The sequence below is a fragment of the Notamacropus eugenii genome, chromosome 4 (assembly GCF_028372415.1).
Source record: "Notamacropus eugenii isolate mMacEug1 chromosome 4, mMacEug1.pri_v2, whole genome shotgun sequence".
Classification (NCBI taxonomy): domain Eukaryota; kingdom Metazoa; phylum Chordata; class Mammalia; order Diprotodontia; family Macropodidae; genus Notamacropus; species Notamacropus eugenii.
The window spans coordinates 96,672,173-96,694,354 of NC_092875.1; the positions used below are offsets into that span (position 1 = coordinate 96,672,173).

At 36.9% G+C, this 22,182-nt stretch overlaps 1 protein-coding gene across 4 annotated transcripts in view; it reads left to right on the forward strand.

The window, feature by feature from the left end:
- The window catches only part of TRAPPC9 (trafficking protein particle complex subunit 9), a 1,025,445-nt gene that overhangs the window by 694,623 nt on the left and 308,640 nt on the right, over positions 1-22,182 (forward strand). The window lies entirely within an intron of this gene.

Below are 22,182 nucleotides of genomic sequence, written 5' to 3' on the forward strand. Positions count from 1 at the left end.
AAGATCCAAGTATAACCCTCAAGCAGCAACTGAGAAGGGAAGCTGTTAGTGGAAGAACGCATATAAGAAAACAGATTTTTTTGAACCTCCCCATATATTCTCAGTAGTGAAAATTTGGCAATACTATGATGAAAATTGTAAAAGCTAACATTTATATAGTCTTTTAAAGTTTATAAAGTGTTTTATACATTTTATTCTTTGATTCCTCAAGTGGAGAAGGAAAGACTTAGGGGGAACATGATAGCTGTCTTCAAACATTTGAAGGCTGTTTTTTGGAAGATAAATTATACTTGTTTTGCTTGATCTTAGATATCAAAAGTAAGAAGTTGTAGAGAACTTTTGGTTGAGTATGAGGAAAAACTTCCTAACAATTAGAGCTGTTCCCAAGCAAAATAGGCTTCCTCCCTTCAGACAAGAGCTAGTTTTAGCTCCTCAATAATATGGCAGAAGACTGTTTTTTCCAAGTATAGGTTGGATTAGAAGAGCTCTGGGGCTCTTTAAGCCTCTATGTTCTGTGACTCAGTGAATGTTAAGTCTGGGATGGACCCCAAAGACTTTCTAGTTCTGAATACAGTAAAACAACCTTTGTAGCAAAGACTCCAGGGCTCATGCACCCACCTCAGTGCTGTCCTTTAAGAAAGTCTCTTTGGGAGGTAGCACACTTTGGATACTACTGCTGTTGACTTGTCTTGACTCCTTGGAAATTAACCAAGTCACATAAAAATAGGTCCCATTAATTTATAGTCACAATTTGTTTAGTCAGTTTTGCTTTGGGAAGGGAGGGCATGGGAAGAATGAAGACCCAATTTAGTAATCTGTTTAATTCACTAAACCTGGCTCTGATGGACCAGGAATTATCAGTCTAAGTCCTAGTTTTTCCAAAAAGTTGTTGTTCTACTTAGGCTCAGTCCCTCCCCGTCTTTAAGACTCAGTTTATCCATCTAAAACGAAGGATATATGGAATGATTTCGAAGGCCCTTTCTAGATCTTATCATTGTAATTATTTTTAAAATGTCCCTTACCTATTAGAAAAATACCATATGTAAAACAAACATTTATTAAGTGCTTGCTATCTGCAACGTACTGTGAATGGTGCTGATCATGAGGAAATGTAACAGTAATTGCAGTTCTGAAGGAGCTTACCAGTTATGAAGTAAGACAAAGCACGCCCTGAGAAATATGTGATATATTTTCTATTGGTGTGGTCCAAATAGAGTCATATGAAATAGTTGGGAAAAGAGATATTACTTTCAGCCAGGGATCATGAAAGGCTTCGTAGAGGAGGTGGGCTTCAAGGAACTCAGCCTTGAAGGACGTGAGGATGTGGCAAGAGAGAATGATGGGGAAGGGAGCTTAGCAGGCTGCTGGTGTAGGAACGAACATTCCAAGCATGGAGGAAAGTATATGCAGAGACATGGAGTCAGGACAGTATAGGATGAGATTACAAAATGGTTTGTGGTACATTTTGATTAAAATATACAGTGAATAAAGGGTGAAAGAAAGAGGAAAACATAGAATGGAGCCAGGCTGTGAAGGACCTTGAATTCTAGACTGAGGACTTTGAGAATGAAGAATCCTTGAGGATTTTTCAGCAGGGCCATGACATTGCAGCTGTGTCGCAGATAGGTTAGGAGGAAAAGTCTGAAGGTGGAAAGACCTATCAGGGGAACATTTGAGTAGTCCAAGCAAGGAGTCATATGGTTAACTAGGCTGGTGGTACTAGGACTTAAGAGAAGGGAATGAATTGAAGAAGTATGTTGGAGGCTGAACCAATAGAATTTGGTGGTTGATTGGGTGTTGGAGACTGCTCTCAGGAATGAAATTCTGAAGTCACAGAGAAATAATTTGGAAAATGAATGAAAAGGGAGTGGCCTAAAAAGACAGAAGTAGTACTTATAAAGTTTTTTTTTTAATTTTTATTTTATATTAAAAATAAAAATTTAAAATGTATTTTTTAAAAACAATATACAAAAGATGACAGAGGATGCAGGTAGCAGAGAATTACCATATCATGGCGTAGTTCTATAAGAAAAGTATGGGAATTACTGTAGTATTCTACTAAGAATAGTAAGGAATACTAAATCTCAGAATGAACTGGCAAGGAAAGCTAAGGATAAGAAAAAGAGTTATTTTAGTGACAAGAGGTGAGAAAGTGGAGACATAGACAACTTTTCATAGATATTTAGTATTGAAGAAGCGTTAGTAGGTAGGATCATAGTTCTAGGGATTGGCACAGTCAAAATCTGCAACCATTGAGAAGATTTGGAAGATTCAGTCATGTTCTTGACAGGCCCTTTCCAGAGAGGAGTCAAGACCTAGTACAAGCAGTGGCAGGATTGATAAATTAAGATATGATTTCAACATAGATATTTCATAGAAGGCATCTGCTCTCCTTGGGAAAAGGTTCAGGTCTCTTTATTTAGAAAATAGATCAAGAATTTTCATAGCTTTTTAAAACTAAACTACTTTCTAAACTATTAAAACTACCCTTGAACCAAGGTCTTGTGTGATGGGCATTGCTGGTCCAGGCTGGTATCATGCTCGCAAATGTTATGAGTCTACATACAGGATGAAAAATTCTTTGAGCTGTAACACTATTCATTCTGAACTCAACTAATGCTGAGCTGAGGGGACCTAGTCAATCTCTCAGGAGCTTGTTGGAAACATGGAACATTTGCATTTAGATTGAAGTGTATCTGAAGCAGATTCCAGGCCTATAGAGTTTGGGTTGGATTCATAGTGTGCAATGGATTTACAGATATTTGTCTATTGCTAGCCAAAGAAACCAAAAAATAATGATGAGACCTGATCTATAGTCCTTTAAGGTTTACATAGCACCTTCTTTACAAAAGCACTGGGATGTTGGCAGTGCAAGTGTTTTTATCCCTACTTTGCAAAGGAGGAAATTGGGTCTTTTAGAGGTTAAATGGTCATATGTCAGATAGTTATGCAATTATCATTTCCATCAAGAATAATACTAGCTAATTTTTAAATTAGCTTCATAATTAACATAATGCTTTGGTCATAATAGCCCAGTGGTAGCTAAATAGGTAAAATAATTTCTGCTTCACAGAGGAGGAAACTGAGCATGGAAAGAATAATTTGTTTGGGGTCACAGAGCTGTCATGAATCATAGTAAGAATTTGAATGTAGGACTCCTAACTCTGTCTAGTGCTCTTTCCATTATAACAGTTGTCCTTTCTTCACGGTTATTATTTCTGCCTTCTCTTTTTTCTTCTTTTCTCTATAGTGCCTAGCACAGGGATAAATACATGTTTCATGAAAATTCAGTAAATGACTACTGTGAACAAGAATCGTTGTATTGTGCTAAATGATCAGATAAAACAATCAACAAAATATGGTTTCTGCCCAGCAAGCGAGATGAGTCATGGGCACAAAGAAGGATTTCATTTGTTCTCCTTGTCTACTGATGGTAACTCTGTTACCTTCAGAGTGTAGATTTTGTTAAATATCAGCAAGAACTTCTTACTGATGAGAGTTGTCTAAGATGAATGGGTTTCCACTAGATAGTGAGTTTCCCTTTCTTGGAGGTATTCAGATGTTCATCTGATGATGGATGAAGAAGAGGGAAATAATCTATTAACAAAGAAGCAGTTTCTTATAGTGATTAATGTTGGACTTGGAATCAGAAAGGCCTGGATTCACTTTCTACTTCTGATCTTTATTAGCACTGTTACTGCAGATGTCACTTTACCTTAATGAATCTGTTTTCTATTCTGTAAAATGGGAATAATACCAAGTAATACCTGTAGTGTCAAGCTCATGAAATTGCTCTAAGACTTGAATGAGATAATGTACATCAAAGATATTGAAAATGTGTAAAGCATTATATACGTATGTGTGTGACAACTGTGATTACCTGATTAGCATAACTTTTAAGGCTCTCTTTCAATGCTAAGATTCTATGATTCATGTAAAGAAAAGAGAAAATAATACAAGTATATATGTGAGGAGAACAAAGTACTCTCCAAGTTTCTAGGAAGTAAGGGTGCATTTTTGACTTAGGGAAAACAGGAAAGACTTCCTGAAGCAGTTGGTATCTGAATTGGTTCTTGAAGTTTGGGTAGGATTTCAATAGGTCCAGAAAGAATGAAATGATGTTCTAAATATAAGTAATTGACATAAGCAGTGACATACATATGCTGTATATTCATGGAACAACCAGTATGATAACATGATTAGAGCATAAAGTATATGGAGAGGAGCAATGGGAGATAAGGCTGGATTGTGGAGAGCCTTTAGTAGCAGGCTGAAGAATATCAGACTTGTTGATCAGTTAGAATAATTGATAGATGTACTACTTTGGGTCAGAAATAGGAATAGAAGGAAACCAATTCCCTTCATCTGATAAAGATGAAATTGTAGGAGATATCTTTAACTTCCTCAGTCAATCAGCAAACATCTGCTAAGTGCCTAATATGTGTGTGTCAGTGTATAAAGTGCTGATGATACAAAGGCAAGAAGTAAAACAAAGCCTCTTCTTTCAACTTCCCCAGGAAGGTATGAAGTGAGGTCTTCATCTGAGAAGATTGGGGGGAAAGGAGGCATGAGAAGCTTGACAAAAGAGGGTTTGTATGACTTGTGCAAAGAGAAAAAATTAGAGATGAATCAAAAGATTGCTTTGCAAGAGTCCAATTGAGATTGTGTAACATAATGGGTAGTACACTACTTAGCTTGGATGTTTCTCTGTCTGTGTTCATCAGAAAGTGAGTAGGGACAGAAGAGATGTATGATGAGAGCAATGCTGTGTTGAAGCTTGGGACATATCTTATTAATTCCTGTCACTTTACTTGTGGGAAATGATGGTTTGCAAACCTCTTGCATATCCATTATTCTCATTTTGTCTAAATAATAGCCCAATGAGGTAGGTAGGGATCAGGTATTATTATTAGTCTAATTTCGTGGGGATTACATGATTTGCCCTGTGTCATGTCCTTAGTTCATGATGAGACCAGAAGAGAGACCAGGTTTCACTTCCTGATCACCCCATGCAGCTTCCAGTATTATCTCTTCTCACAGTATTATCTCTTATCACAGTATTATCCAAAGCTTCTCTTACAGCCAAACTGAACTGCTCATTATTTTGCAAGTATATCATATACTTTCCTCAGTCAGCCAGTAATGTGTATTAAACACTTATTGTGTTTAATATTATGTATTAAGCCAGATAGCATTAAAAAATATGAGATGTCCAAATTTAGACACACCACCCCAAATGTTCATGCGGATTATTTGTGCCTAACCTGTAGCAGAGCCTTCCAAGCTTGTTTTGGTCTGATTGACCATAGTCTGAGGCACTGCAACTTGACTCCAACATAGTGATGTGTCATTTTGTTCCTCTTTGAGAATAAAAGACAACAACCATTAAGTGCCAAGTGTTGTGCTAAGTGCTGGGGACACAAAGAAAGGTATAAGACAGTCCCTGCCTTCGAGGAGCTCTCAGGCTAATGGGAGAGATGACATACAAACAACTAAGTCTCCTTCTTCTCTTCTCCCTGCTTCTCTACATCTTCATCCTTTTTATCTACCGGAAGCTGAAAATAGGAATGAATTGCATTAGTCTAGTATTCTTACTATTATTTTCTGAATTGCTATTATAATTCCCTGAAATGCAACCTAGTGGTCTAACAGCATTATTGAATTTAAAGGATAATACATCCAATTATCCCTAGGTGATCTCTAAGGCTCTTTTTAACTTGAGGATTCCATAATTCTCTGAATTAGAGAATCATCAGTGATGCAGAATTTTAAAATCTCAGAATAGAAAGGGACCTTAGAGCTATCTTGCAAATCCCTCTCTGAATACAGTCTCTGACAGGATGTCATCCAGAATCTTCTGCTGAAAAAAGTAAAACTAAGTACATTCCAATAATGAGACTCTCACTGCCTCCCTAAGGAGCATGTTCCACCTTTGCACAGTTTAATTGTTCAGATCTGGCTCCAGACACTTATTCTGTGATCCTGGGCAAGTGGCTCAACCCTGTTTGCCACAGTTCTTCATCTGTAAAATGATCTGAAGAAAGAAATGGCAAGGATCTTTTCCAAGAAAACCCCAAAAGGGATCACAAGGAGTCAGATATGAGTGAAATGACCAAACCACAAAATTGTTCAGAAGTTTTTCTTTATCTCAAGCCAGAATCTGCTTCTCTTAAGCTTGTACTCAGTGATTCTGGTTCAGCCCCCAGGGACCACGAAAGAGAAGCATAATCTCTGTTCTCTAAATGTTATAGATCTCAAAGTGCAGCTTGAGAATTCCCCATTGCCTCCTGGCTGATTTCTTCCACCTAACTATCTTTTGAACATCTTGAATTTGATGTCTTTTAGTGGTCTTAAAATCAATATATCCGAAACAGAACTCTTATCTTTTTTTCCCCCAAGTCCTCCCAATCCCTTATGGGTAACCTCACACAGGCTCACAACTCCTCAACACCTCATGTATCCCATTTGTTGTCAAACCTTGTCATTTCTCCCTCCACATCTCTCACATATGCCCCATCCTCTTCCCTCACACAGATGCCACCATTGTTGACATACTCACCACTTCTTGACTTGCAGTCATTTTCTAATTGCTCCCCCATCCCAAGTCTCTCCCCATTCCAACATGCCTTCAATTGGCTGCCAAGGTGATTTTTCTGAATCAGAAGGGTGACTATGTCACCTTTTGTACCCCCCCCCCCCACATACACACATTCCCATGAATTCAAGTGACTCCTTATTACCTCTAGGGTCAAATATAAATTCCTGTTTGCCATTTAAAGATCTTCATAACTTAGGTCTTTCCAATTTTTCTAATTTACTTATACTTTGCTCTCCTTCACGCATTCTTATGTTTCAGCAACAGTAGCCTACCTGCTGTTCCTTGACCACAATATTCCATCTCCCATCTCCATCCCTTTGTAATAGCTGTCCCTCTCACCTGTAATTTTCTATCTCTTCTCTACCTTTAGTTTCTCTGACTTCCTTCAAGACTCAACTCAGACCCACCTATCAGTATTTATAGTAGATGAATAATATCACAATATTATTGTAAAAGTATTTTTGACCTCATAGGCTTCCTGGGGGGCTTCCTCCAGGGGTGCTTGGACCACCCTTTCAGAACCTTAGGTCTAGTAGGATGCAGAAGACTTACATATGAGAATCCTGATTTCAAGAGCTGTCTCTTCTGTTGCCTAATCATGTTCCCTTGTACATTTCACTTTGCTTTCACATGCAAAATTTGAGATCATGAAACTTGTACAGAATCATCCCATAGAATTCTGTGAGGGGAACACTTTGTAAACAGTAAAATGTTCCATAAATGTAAATGATTATTATTTTTTTTTTGAAAGCAATACACACCTTCCTCTTTCTGAGGTCTTTTCTTGATAAGTGAGAAAGGGAAATGAGATGTTCATTTATATATGTTTTTCCTGGATAAAACAATCAAGTTTGAGCATTTTTTAGTATGTTTGAGAATTAAAAGTCTAATGTACTTAAAGAAAACACATAGAGTGGATCATAAATATAAGAAATATCTTAGGAGAAACTGTGGCTTATTGAGAAAAAAATGCAGTTAAACTAAGATTCTGAAAGTCTGTGTTCTAATTCTGACTCTGTCACTAGTGTTTTGACCATGAGCAAATCATTTCACTTTTCTGGGTCACAATTTACCCATTTGTGTGTTGAGAGGAGTAGGAGGAACAGTGGATATGTTGTGCTTGGAACCCTGAAATGCAAGGGTTCGGGGCGGGTGTGCTTCAAAGTAATTCAACTACTCAAGACTTTTTTCAATACCAGTAGTAAAGTTTTATTATAACACTGGTTAGGAGGCAAGATTTCTAGCAAATCTGTGAATTTAATGAAGATGAACTGACACATTTATACAGAAAAAGACTGTGGGAAGATCTGGATGGTATTAAGAAGTGGCAAGTATCCTGGGGTGGTCCACATGCAGACCATGAAAGGAATTAAGTGGTAAGGCCACAATGAAAGAACAGTGAAAGGATTATTGAGTATCTAGGTAGACTAGCGTGGACCAGATGCCTTAGGTAAAATGCCAGCGATTGAGTTGCTGAAATTTGTGGGAACAGTTCAGGAACTTTTGGGGCTCTTGTTGCCCCATCAGATTGAATGCTGTGCCTGGAGTCATGAAGATTCATCTTTGTGAATTCAAATCTGGCCTCAGTCACTATGTGACTCTGGGCAAATTCCTTCACCTTGTTTGCCTCAGTTTCCTCATCTGTAAAATGAGCTGGAAAAGGAAATGGCAAACCACTCCAGTATCTTTGCCAAGAAAACCCCAGGTGGGATCATGAAGAGTCAGATCCAACTGAACAACAACAAAATTGAGAAGGCTGGTCAGAGTGATCTATCTATAAAGCCAACTTCAAACTCTAATATTCTACATTTTAAATTTTCTATATCCCAGCACCATTGTGTTGTATATAGTTTTTTTCCAGCTCAGAGCACCTATGTGTTCCAACAACCTTCTCTGCTTTAAAATTCTGTGAGAATAAAAATAGCTATCATTTATACAGTATTTAAAGTTTTCAAAGCACTTTACAAATATCTAATTTTATCCACACAACAACTCTGAGAAGTATTATTATTTCCAATTTGCAAATGAGGAATCTGAAGCAAACAGAAGACAAATGATTTGGTAATAAATGTCTGAAACTAGATTTGAACTCAGGTCTTCCTGACTCCAGGTTTATTGGCTATGTGCACTAAGCCACTTAGCTTACAAAATTTTGGAATCTATCCACTGTCAGGCACTTAATATATGGTCATTATTTACTTGAATTATATTAAAAGCCAATTAAATTTGAATATCAAGCCCTTAATTTGTTTTCAAAAAGAAAACAGAAAAGCCCATTTGAAACTTTCTCCTGTACTTCCTTACCCAGGTCTAAAGTGATTTGAAAAATTCCTTTCCTTTCTTTGTTATAACCACAAACTTACTAACTATGGAAACTCCAGAGACTTTGAAGACCCATAGCCATGAGAGGCTTTCTCTTTAGAAGAACCTGACTGCTGTGTTCTTTCCATTAAGAAAAGCCGTAGAGTGAATTTAATTAAGGAGTATTGAGATAATTTACATTAAGAACACAATCTCTGTCTCTGTCTTTCTCTTTTTAGCATCTGGAGTGACATCTGGTATTGACTGAACAGTCAACTTTTGTTATTGTTAAGTCAGAATTCAAACAGATGGAACAACCAAAGTTTGAATTGGCCAATAATTTTATCATGTGCTTTTAATGATATTTTCCAAATATTTAGTTTTTTTAATCAAATATAATTTGATTTCCATACACTATTTTAGAAATTTCCAAATTACACCAATAGATAAAGGTGACTAGTTAAGGGTTTAAAAAAATTAATTCCATTATACCAATTTGGTTATTAAAATTATCAGTAGATATATACCCATCTACTCAACAACTGGGCAAAGAACAAAAAAGAAAAAAGCCAACTTGTTTTAGTTGTTTAACTTCTCTGAGCCTTCATTTTCTCACTTGTAAAAAGCAAGAGTTAGACTGAGTTGACAACCTCTAGGGCTCCTTCTTGCTTTAATATTCCATGTTCAAATATTGTTAAGTTCTACCACTTTGTATTAAAAAGGCCCTTATACTCTCTGTGTTTTAATAGGATATTCTAACATTCTGTGTTCTAAAGTTTTTTCTAGCTTGAGCATTCTATTTCCTAAACACCCTTTGAGTGCTAATAATACTCAGCAGCTAGGGGGCACAGTGGATAGAGTGCTGGGCTTGGAGTCAGAAAGACTCATCTTCCTGAGTTCAAGTGTGGCCTCATTTTCCTCCTAGCTGTGTGACCCTGAGCAAACCCTGTTTGCTTCCATTCCTCATCTGTAAAATGGAGAAGGAAATGGCAAAGCATTTCAGTATCTTTGCCAAGAAAACCGCAGATGGTGTCACGAAGAGTCAGACACAACTGAATAACTACCACCACCAACCTCAATCTGTATTCAGTGTACTACCAGCATTGTATGTTCTTAGGTTCTTTCCAGCTTTAACAATATGTATAAGTCCCTTTCACTTGGTGTTCTAGAATTCTCTTATTCTAAATGGACTTTAAATTCTAAATTGACATCTTTAAATGTCAAGGTCAAATCTAATGTGTAATACTTGTTCATTCTCCTCTAGTTTTGAATATACAATAAGTATTCAATAAATGATGAATAAATTCCATTTTTTTTGGAGCAGGGTCACTATATTGTCTTTTACCTCTGCCAGGAAGTGTTCAAATTTACTTGTCTATAGGATCTCCAGTTTTAGGTGTCTGAAAGGCACCTGGTGATGCCTTCAAATAGAAGATGGCACCTGACCTGTGCCTTAAAGTAAAGATCCTAAGAGAAGAAGATGAGGAGGGAGTGTATTTGAGTTACATTGAACAGGACATGCGAAGACACAAAGGCAGAAAATGAAGGATTCCACTTGGGGAACAAGTAACAAGAAGTATGGAGTAGGTAAGCATTTATTAAATTCCTGCTATGTGACAGGTGCTGTTCTAGGGCACTGGGAATACAAAGAAAGGCAAAAGACAGCCCTGCCCTCAAGGACTTCACCTTCTCGGAGGAAGACAACATGCAAATAATTATGCATAAACAAGATAGCTACAAGGCAAATTAGATTATCAACAAAGGGAAGACACTAGCATTAAGGGCATTCAAGAAAGACTTCTTGTAGAAAGTGGGATATTAGCTGAAACTTGAAGGAAGCCAGGAGATAGAAATGAAGCAGACAATTCCAGTCAAAGGGAACAGCCAGTGAAAGTGCATGGAGACTTGTGAAAGGAACATCAAGGAGGCCAGTGTCACTCTATTGCACAGTATTTGGGGAGCAATCAGGCATAAGAAGACTGAAAACGTAGGAGAGGGATAGGTTATGAAGGACTTTGGATATCAAACAGGATTTTGTATTTGATCCTGAAGGTGATAGGGAGGCCATTGGAGTTTAGTGCCTGGGGATCCAGTTGAGATGATGTGTTATAATTAGACCTGCGCATTAGGAAGATCAGTTTGATAGCTAAGTAGAGGACTGGAGTATCTTTTCATATATTGTCTCTCTAATGTGAAGAGACTCCTACAGAGCCACCAAAATCAATGAATGTCCTTCATGTTGCTTTTTTTTAAAAAAAAACCAGGTATTAAGGTACTTGTATTTTAGTTGTTTTTCAGTCATGTTCAAGTCTTTGTGACCCATTTGGGGTTTTCTTAGCAAAGAGTTTGTCATTTCCTTCTCCAGCTCATTTTACAGATGAGGAGCTAAGGAAGACAGGGTTAAGTGACTTGCCCAGGGTCATACAGATATTCAGTGTCTGAGGTTGGAATTGAACTCAGACTTCAGGCCTTCCATTCTGTCCACTGTACCACCTATGGACTTTAAAGTGCAATGTGTGGACGGAAGGTAGGAAGGAAGGACAGAAGGAAGCATGTGGGTTACAAGACCCTTACCCAAAATTTTAGAAAATAAAGAGGCTTCTCAAGGTAAGAACAGAAAGTGTTACAATCTAATCACAAAAAACTAGACAAGACCTGGGAAATCAGGTACCGAGGATCCACCTATCCAAACACACCTCCTTACCTAATACCTAACTAACTGCTGATGTGGCTATTCTACAACTAAAGTAAAAAGGAGGGGAGGGGGAGAAGAGGGAGGTTAGCTGATGTGGCAGTAGTATCAGAGAGATTTGATTAACTTTCAGGTTTTGGCTACAGTCCATTATGTCCTTGTTTGATAAAATACCAGTGCTCAGGTAGCACTCATCACAGAGAGAAGGGAGGGGAAGGGCCCTAACTGCCCACAAGCCCTAGATTTCTGGAAATCAAGCATCCAGAGAGAGGCCTTATGGAAAAGAAATTTTATTTAGAAAATACAATATTTCCCATATTTTATTATGAGAAGTCTTCACAATGTCCTTATTTCACTCAGAAGGAGGGAAGGAAAGGGAGGGAGGGAAGAGAGAGAGAGAGAGAAAGAAAGGAAGAAAGAAAGAAACAGAAAGAAACAAAGAAAGAAGCAAAGAATCAGAAACAAAGAAACAGAAACAAAGAAAAGAAGAAAGAAATCTAGGCAGTAAACCTCAAGTTAACTAGGCAGCCTCTGGCCATCCAAATTTACCTTCCTTTGGAGAGGAGAAGGAAGGGGAGAGGGAGACAGAAGGGAGAGGATGAACTGAGTTACCCAGCTGGCTGGATCCCCATTCAGGCAGCTTGGTCTACTCACAGGTTGTGTTCATCCTTCATTGCCGAAGAAGACCATGCCATCAGAGAAATGATGACATGACTTGCACTTGACTTTGTTTTGACTGAGAGAGGGCTGTGCAAGGTCACCAGCCTCACTTTCCCTGCCCATGCTCCACTTTATGGCTGTTTTCTGGACCCTCCCGGCTTAGAATGATTATCAATAGTAACTGTTTCTCTTTCCCTCCCAGTTGGTTTAGTTGTTTTTTTGTTTTTCTCATTAAAGGGACCATTCCCTAACTACTTCTTAAAGAGGCCTGTTGACTGAATGGGCATTACCTCACTCTAAGTAAATACCTGAAAAGACTTTAACCTAAAAAGGTCAAGGGCTACCATTGCATCCTGGGCAATAAATTCATCATGTTGATGAATATCTGGTCACTGGATCCAGATGGCTCTGGAGAAGTGAGGCTGGTGACCTGCTCAGCCCTCCCTCACTCAAAGCAAAGTCGAGTGCAAGTCATTTCATCATTTCTCTTATGGCATGGTCTTCTTCAAAAGCGATGGATGAACACATCAGCAATCCATTTAGGTATTTGCATCTCTCCTGTTTCATCATGTATATATTGGAATAAACTCTTAAATCAGGTGTCTTAGAGAATAAAAAATAGACCCCGGTTTCATAAATAGTAAGTGTTCTTCATAATCTGAGCAGCTGAGGAAATCCTCCTGGTCCCCTTTCACTGCTTGGAGATAGACAGCCACATCCTCTTCAAAAGGATCCCACTTGTCCTGGAACAGTTTAAACACAGTTCCCATAAATCCAAATCTCTGAATGGTGGTATGTCATACCCCAGACGATTGGGGGCGGTAACCTAATGCTATAGGTGAGCATATCCCTTCTTTTTATTCAACAATAATAACCTGCTCTGCTGACACACAGTCACCAGATCACCTATGTCAAGACATGCCTGCTATTGATACTTGCAAACCAATTATTTGTGCATGTCCTGGTGTGTTTTAAATTCCTTTTTCTTACTTGTTCTTATATAAGGGGATGAGATGTGTGCTGAATATAAAAGTTTCAGAGAGACAAATAGTAACAGCAACATTTACGTAGCACTTTAAAATTTATAAAGCCCATTTCTCTCAATAGTCATATTTAGTAGGTAATACAATACTATCATCGCCTTGTAAATAAATCAAGAGCTTGAGTGACTTGCTCAGGGTCATATCAGAAGCAAATTAAGGGCTTCCAGCTTGGAGATTCTGGCTCTCTTCCCATTCTGCCTTGCTGAGTTGTATTTTCCAGAAACATGCTAGTTGATAGAATGCTAGATTTGGAGTCAGATATTTTGGATTGATAGTCTTCCTACGTTCTTGCCTGTGTGATCTTACAAAACTCACTTAATCTCATTTTCATCACTGAGAAAATGATAGAATTAGAATGGATGATTTCTAAGCATTCCTCCCCATGTAAACCTTATGAAACAGATATCTTGGTGTTTTTGTTGGAGGAAATGACAGTTTTTTGTCATTGGCCGTATGGGAGTGCTTACACACATACAGCCTTACTGTCTTGTCTGGCCCTCTTTTTCAATAATGCTTGCATTGGTAATGGGGCAGTTGTAGGTGAGGATACAATTTGCAACAATGGAGTAAAGATAACTAGAATTGTTATCACCATGCTATAAATAATAGAAATGAGTTATTAATAAATCCTTTTTTTTCATCCATTCATTGATAGTCATAGCATTCTGGCTTTCTCTTAAACCTTACTTAAGAAGTTAACTTTATACTGTGTTTTAGGCAGACAGCATTGAAGAGAATATATCCAAGAGAAACAGCTTTGTATTGCACTAGATTTAAAGTCAACAGACTGTGGGTTTCTGACATGGCTCTGATCCTTATGAACCTTGTGACCATGGGCAAGTTAATTCACATTTTGAGTGTCACTTTTCTCATTTGTAAAATGTGGATAGTGGCATAACCATGGAATCTCAGGCTTGTAATAATGTCAGATATTTATATAATCTATGTATCGTATATACATTACAAGCCTTAAAACATGGTGTGCGTATTTTATCTTATTTGATCCTCATAACAACCTTGGATCAATCAGTAGGCTTTTTTTAGGGCCTCTGATTTTCCACACATCATGATAGGTAGGCACTGAAGATGCAAATACAAAAATGAAAGTCTCTGCCCTCTTGGAACTTATAATCTAGCTAGAACTAAGAACATATACATTTATATTACAGACAAAATAGGTAAAAGGTGATTTAAGGGGGAAGGAAGTAACAATTGAGGGGAGGGGCGGCGGGAAGGGCTTTGTGTAATACTTGGACTGAATCCTGGAGGAAACTAATTCTTGGAGCCAGGTGAAGTGAGAGTGAAGGCACTGGGCATGGCCAGTGCAAATGTTACAGAGATGGGGGATGGAGTGACATGTATGAGGAATAGTGAGAAACCTAATTTGGTTGGAGTAGGAGAGTATGAGAGAGGGAATACTCGTAAGTAAGTTAGGAAAAGTAGCTTGAACCAAGATTGCAAAGGGCTTTAAGTGCCAAAGAGAAATCTATGTTTGATCTTGTAGTCAAACTTCTAGAGATAAAAAGAATAGAAAGGAGAGGGCAGTGAGTAGCACCACCTGGTCAACCCTGCAATTAGTGGTGTTAATTTGATTTCTTATTACAACTGTTTTTCTGTGTGCTTATAATTTGGGGGCTTTTGATTCTTCTTAATAACCTACCTTCCTTATGAAAAGGAATTTTGAACATAGATAACTATAGTCACTTACATGTTGCAGAAGTACAGATGTTTCATATTCTGTGCAAGTCACTTCAAAAGTCTCCTACTGGATGTGATATCTTTAGTTCTTTGTCATACTTGCTAATAAGTAGTCTAGAAAAGTAATATTTCTGTTTCCAACCTTGTAACTTTGTATGAGGTTCAAATGACATTATGGTTGTGAAAACATCATCCTTGTCCATGTATTCAGGATTCCAGAATACAATAATCAGCATCAGTACCCTTTTAAGTAGTTCTGAATTACATGTGGATCACAATTATTATTGCCAAAGTCAGGCTTATTACATTTCAAAAGTAATTTTCCAGCTTGAACTTTTCTTTTAGGATAAGAACATGCTCATTTGTAACATCTCTTTAATCCTGCATAGATTATGTTCTGTGCTTAAAGAAGGTAACCCATCTGGAACCTGAAAACAGTGTTTCTTTGATATGTGTGAATACCTTTGGGAAAAACATAGCCTTTTTTTCTCTTTCTATACATTTTCTTTTCAACTTTGTCATCTCTTTGTAATTATTAACCCACAAGAAAATCTTACTGTATTCATGGAACCTCAGTGTCATCCACTCTTAGACGCTTCTGCTTGCAATTCAAGGAGCTCCCACTGAGTAAATGCTGTTAACATGGTATGTGACTATGTAAAACTGGTCAATCTTTTACTAGTTGTGGAATCTTAGATCATCATAGAACACTGAATTGGGAATTAATGATAAAACTGCATTTGATTCCTGCCTCATATACTTAGTAGCTTTGATAGCAAAGGTAATTCACTTAGATTCTCATGGTTTCAGTTTTCTTATCCACAAACGATTTATGAAGGTATTTCCTTAGTTTTCTCAGATGTAAAATGGAGACACTTACAGGACATACCTCACTTTAAGCTCTAAAAAACACTTTTCTCATGGTAACACTGTGAGCTATATTATGCAAGAAGTTGTTATCCCCCATTAATAGTTAAGGAAATTGTATAACTGAGCAGAAATGAATAAATAGATAAATGGATAGATAGATAAGATAGATAGATTTTCCTATGAACATACCTAGCAATGAAATTGTAGGATCTTAGAGCTGGAAATAGCCTTGAAGGTTATCATTTTAGTGTTAGCAAAACTAAAGCCTAAGAAGATTTGTGATTTGCCAAAAGTTATGTGGACAGTTAATAGAGAAGGGATTTGGTTTCAGGTCCTCTCACTTCAAATATAGTAAATTATCTCAAATTTATAACATTTTAAAAGGGTACAATTTGAAGTCGAGTTTTAAGAAATACAAGTATTACTCAGGCCCCAAGCATGACACAGGTACATGTACATCAAGGTACTGTTTTAGATTGTCCCTATGACTGTTTTCTGATTTCTGAGGCTTACTACTCTTTTCATATGTTCTCTTATTGTTTCTAACCAAAGAGGAGAAAAGATGTATGTCTCCTGAAATTAGCCACCATTACAATGTAGTTTTGACAATTTGTGATACACTTTGACTGTAATATATTAATAACACTGTTTAAAACAGTGTTGAACAGGGACTTCTAACACGGGGTGTGTCTATATTAACTGTCATTCCTTGATCTATCACTACTTTTTGATGCCAGTCCTAAGTAGAAAGCTTACCCTGAGAACTATTTGAGAATCTGAAAATTCCAAGACACATACATTCTGCACTGTTAAAAGGCCTTTCATGTGACTTTACTCCCAAACTCTCAAGCAGCTCTTAGCTATGTACTTAGGATTTTACTGAAAGAAGATGTCAATTTGTCTTAAGATTCACCATGATTTTTATTCTTCTAACAAGTTAGTGCTCTGACAATACAGATTAGCTTATTTGGAAATTACTCCCACATCAGTATCCCACATTTGGTTGTTTTTTGTTGTTAAAATATGTCAGTTTAATTTTTAAAATGTGATTTATGCTCAGCATGTCAGCCCTTCTCAACTTTCTTCCCCAAAAAACATTCATGATATAAAGTCTTCTGTGTAAGGGACAAGTCTTTGCTCTTTTTCATTTCTTAATCCTGAGCTATGTTTTTCTCCTTCCTCTCCTCTGCCTGTTTTTGCATTGTAGTCACAGAATCTGTTGCTTTAATTTGGAGGATCATAACAATTTCTTTTTAAGAAAATTTATTATGAATATCCACAGATGTGAATATTTCAGTTAAAAAGGATAGAAAAGATGACTATATGTGATAATGTAAATTGTTATATTTAATTTTTAAATGTATATTAATTTTGCCACAATAGAAACAGTTTTTTTTCTGCTTGTCTGGATCTCCTTCTGAACTTCCTTCTACTATCTTTCTACTACTACATAATTTTCTTCCCTATCTTTAAATTTGTACTCATTATTTGTATACATGTATTATAATTTCTCTACTAGTCTATAAGCTTCTTGAAAGCAGAAGCTATGTCTTGGTTTGTCACTTCCACCCAGAATGGTGTAGTAAACTTACCAAGTACTTAGTAAATGTTTGTAATATGAATAAATTAATGTCAGTTTAATCCCTTGAAGGTTAGCAATTTGACTACAGTCATGCACCTGTTAAGTATTGGAACAGAGATTAGAACTCATATTTATTTCCTCCCAGTGCCATGTTTTCCCCATGTTGCCATATTCATATAAATATAGTTTAGATGTATGCTCCCCACAAATAGGGGTCCTGACTGAAAGGACTGAACGATAGCAAGAAGTTATTGGTTATCTTGGAAAGAGTAATTTCAATTCATTGATGAGGTTGGAAACCAGATTACAAAGGGTTGGTGGGTAAATGTAAAGAGACAAAATGGAGGCAACAAGCATAAACTAATTTTTCGAGAAGTTTGCTTGAGGAAGGGAGAAAAAAACTATTCAAAAATAACTTGTGGGTAAGATATTTTAAAAGTTCTACAATTTCTCGAGTACAGCAACTCTATCCACCAAAGCGCTGTTCACTTCTTTCCTTTTCTTATTCAGGAGCTACTGTGAACAAAACTTTTTATCACCTGGAAGTCATCTCATGAGTACGTGTGTAGCAGTTTTTGTTCATTTGTTTCTTAGTTGCTGGGAAGCTTGGTAGAAATGTATTTTACAACCTGAAATAGTGTACTTAGTGAGATCGGAGTAATAACTAAATCAGCATTCTGAAAGTTCAGGATGCAAATTAGGCAGTCAATTTATGGTAAAGAGTGCTCATTAATCATTTAAAGCAGTTTTTCCATTAGTGTAATTTCTATTTATGAAAATTTTCTAATTTATTTGTGCTGAAGTGGGACTAGGATGCATTTCCTACTTGTATTTATTTCCAGAGAAATTGACAGGTGCAAATGGCAAGAACTCAACTTCATGGTGGGTTGCCTAAATTGAGAAGAAGGAAGAAAAGGAAAAACTTTGCACTCAATGCTACTCTGGAAAATTCTGTATCAATTTCCTTTCAGCAGCAAATCCTAAAAGACTGAATATTAGTGTGAACACTCCCATCTCTGAGTCTCAATCTCCTAATCTGTAAAATGTAGAATGCAAACTAAATCATCTCAGATCTATGTATACATATGTTTCTGTGTATATGTGTGTATGTATGTGTGTATCTATATGTGTATACGTGTGTGTGTATGTATATATGTATATCTCTGAGCTTAATTGTATCTCTCTTAGAGGAGGGGGGGAAGAAGGGGAAAAAAGAGCAAGATAAAAAGTGCACAGCAGAGAACAAAAGAAAACTTACAAGGAAGCAAACAAAAGATGGACAACTCCTAACACAATGTGTTCCAAAGTGGTTGAATCATTATTAAATAGCATTTATTATATAGGCTTTCTTGAAATGAAAATTTATTGCTGTATATTTTGAGTTCTCTTATATTATGCTGTGCACATGGCAATGCTTTTTTTCTTTTGTATTTAAGTTGTATTTCAGTTCATGATGTGTTTCTTTTTCTTTTCTTATAGTATATTTGAGTTTAAAATAATAATAAAAAAAGAAAACCTAATGGTATCTATAGATCATGGGTAATGGTCATTTTAGGCATTTTAAAGTTATGTTTTCCATTTCACTTGTATTATTATAATTGTTTTACTTACTGGTTCTGGTTCTGCTTACTTCACTTTGTATCAGTTCCTTTAAGTCTTTCCATGGTTCTCAGAATTGTTTATATTTGTTGTTTTATGTTGCAAAATCATATTCTATCACATTCTTTTATCATAATTTGTTTAGTCTTTCCCCATTCAATGGTAATCTGTTCTGAGTTCTTTTCTGTCATAAAAACTTTTATATAATTAGATATATCTAGATCTAAATCTAGATATATACCTATACCTATATACATATATATGTATGTGTGTGTGTGTATATATACATACATATGTATATATACACACACCCACACCTGTATATCTATCTGTATGTCACATTTGTTTTTATCTTTAACTTCCTTAGGGTCTATACCTCTAAGTGACATTTCTGGATCAAAGAAGATGAACATTCTGGGCACATTTTGGCATAATTTAAATTGCATTCCATATAGTTAGACCAATTTGCAGCTCCACACGCAATGTATTAGTGTCCCTGTCTTTTCACAACTCCGTCCAGCATTGACTAGTTCCATAACAAAAAGAAGTTGAATAGTAATAAATGTAAAGGGTTATACTTAGATTCAGAAAATCGACTTCACAAGTACAATATGGGGTAGATATATCAATTTATCTGAAAAAAAATCTCAGGATTTTGGCGGATTCTCAACTCAGTATAACACAGCAGGATGCTATAACAACCACACGAGCTAATTTTATCTTGGGCTATATTACAAGAGGCATCATTTCCAGGTCTAGGTAGGTGTTAGCCCCATTTTATTCTGCCCTAGTCAGGCCCTGTCTGGAGCATTGTTCCTAGCAACATGTTTTAGGGTGGCTCTAGAGAGTATCTAGCGAAAGGCATCTAGAATATTGAAAGTTTCTGAGTATGTGCCATTTTTTGATCTATTGAAGAAACTAGAGATATTTAGCCATTACAAGAAAAGTCTTAGGAGATAAATAGTTATCAAAAAATTGAAGGGCTGCCATGTGGAAGGAAGGTTCAGCATATTCTCTTTGGCCTCAGAGGGCTGAAGTTGAAGCACCTTGTGGAGGCTACCAAGAGACAGATTCTGGTTTGGTATAAGAAAAGGATAGCAAGGAATACTGCAACAAGGAGAGTTGTCGTTAATAAGGAAGAGAAGGGAACGTAGAGCTGCCTCCCTTGAAGTTCAAGGTGTAGGGTAGAAGGAGACATTAGCTTGGCAGAGTAGAAACCACAAAGTCCGTTCATGAGTTTCCCTTTCCTTCTGGTCTTGGGAAGAAGTTTTAACAAAGATTCCCTCTGCACCTCCTCGAGTCCTTTACTTCCTCTGAGGTTTGGGGGCAGACAAATCATCTCTGTTTCTTCTGAGCTCATGCACATTATTAGACTATAGGACCTTGAGAGGAGTGATTGTTTCTTCAAGGGACAAGAAAATGAGAAATTTTAAAATATTTTTCACTCTAGCACCACAAAACCCATCCCTTTGATTTAATCTCTTAGAAGAATGTTCTCTTTATTTTAGTCATTTGATCATAGCAGCAAAGAATCTCTCAGTTTCCAAAAATCACAGAATTTGAGATTAGGAAATTACCTCAGCAGCTTTCTATGCCAAACCATACATAAATAGAAACCCTATTATGACAGACCTTTCAAGTTTGGTCTCTTGAATCTCCAAGAAGGGGAAACCCATAATTTCTTGAGGCAACCCATTCTGTTCTTGGACAGCTCTAATCTTAATAACAGCAAGCTTATATTTGCCTCTGTGACACTTCCACTAATTGCTTCTGGCTCTCAAAGAGAGTCAGCCTAAATCCTCCTCCATAAGATAGGGAGAGATTGACTTTTCATGTTTACAATTGTTGGCTCTGGGGCCAGACCAAACAAATATATTTCCTCTTTCACATGACAACCCTTCATATAATTGAACGTAGCTATCTTGATACCACCACTGCCCCCTCCCACTACCTTCCTCCCTGTCTCCTCCTTCCAATCCAAACGTGCTTAGTTCTTTCAACTGACATTTCAAGACCTGTCACCAGCCTAGTTTTTCTCTTCTAGAGACTGTTTGGCATACTGATGTCCTTTTGAAGCCATGGTGCCTAGTATTGAATGCAGTACTCCAGAAGCGGTATGATAGAAGGCTGTCACCTGGTAGGAGTATCACCTCCCTATTCCTGGAAACTATGCTGCTCTTGATGAGGCTCAAAATTCCATTTACTTTTTTGGATGTCACACCACATTGCTGACACATGTTGACTTGCAGTCCATTAAAACCCCCTGATCTTTTTTCAGAACAATTGCTGTTTAACCATGTTTCCTCCTCATGTGCTTACTAAGTTGGTATCCATTTATTCTATTGTATTTCATCGTATGAATTTCAGCTCAGTGCTCTAAACCTATAATATTTTTTTCTCAATTCATGATTCTCTCATTCACTTTGTTAGCTATCCCTCTCAGTGTTGTGTCATCTACAAATATGATGAGTTAGTAGGTCATTGAGTTCAACCTGAACCTAAAAAAACATTCTCCACCACATAGTCCGTAACAATTGTTCATCTATCCTCTCTTTGAAAATATAAAATAATCTGCAACTCTTCACCTTCTGAAGTATCCTTTTCCACTTTGGGAAAGCTCTCAGATAGTTTTCCTATTCATATTCCTATATACTTTTTTTAAAGTTTATTTTTAACACAGTTTATAACAGATAAAGCAATTCAAACTTTTGGTCAGGTGATACATCTTTTTAAAGCATTTACAATATGGATCACAAAAGTCCTATATATATTCTTAATATATAGAGCCTCTATATACTGCAGTCTAATTTCTGCCCATTACCCGCAAGTTCTACCCTCAGGACCAATTAAGACAAGCCTAATCCTTCTGTAACATAATACCCTTTGAATATTTTAAGACAACAAGCACATTCCTGCTAGCCTTTTCTAGGATTAATATCTCCAGTTCTTTTACCATCTTATTTCCCCAACTTTGGACCTATTCCAGTTTGGACCTATTTCAATGTCCTTTCTAAAATGCATTACCTAGAACTAAACCTAATACTATTGTTATTGTGTCGCCAAACCACGTTTGAACTATTGCATTCTGGAAGAAGCTGACACAGTAAAAGGTAGGTAAATAGTCCAGTTTCAGTGAAGA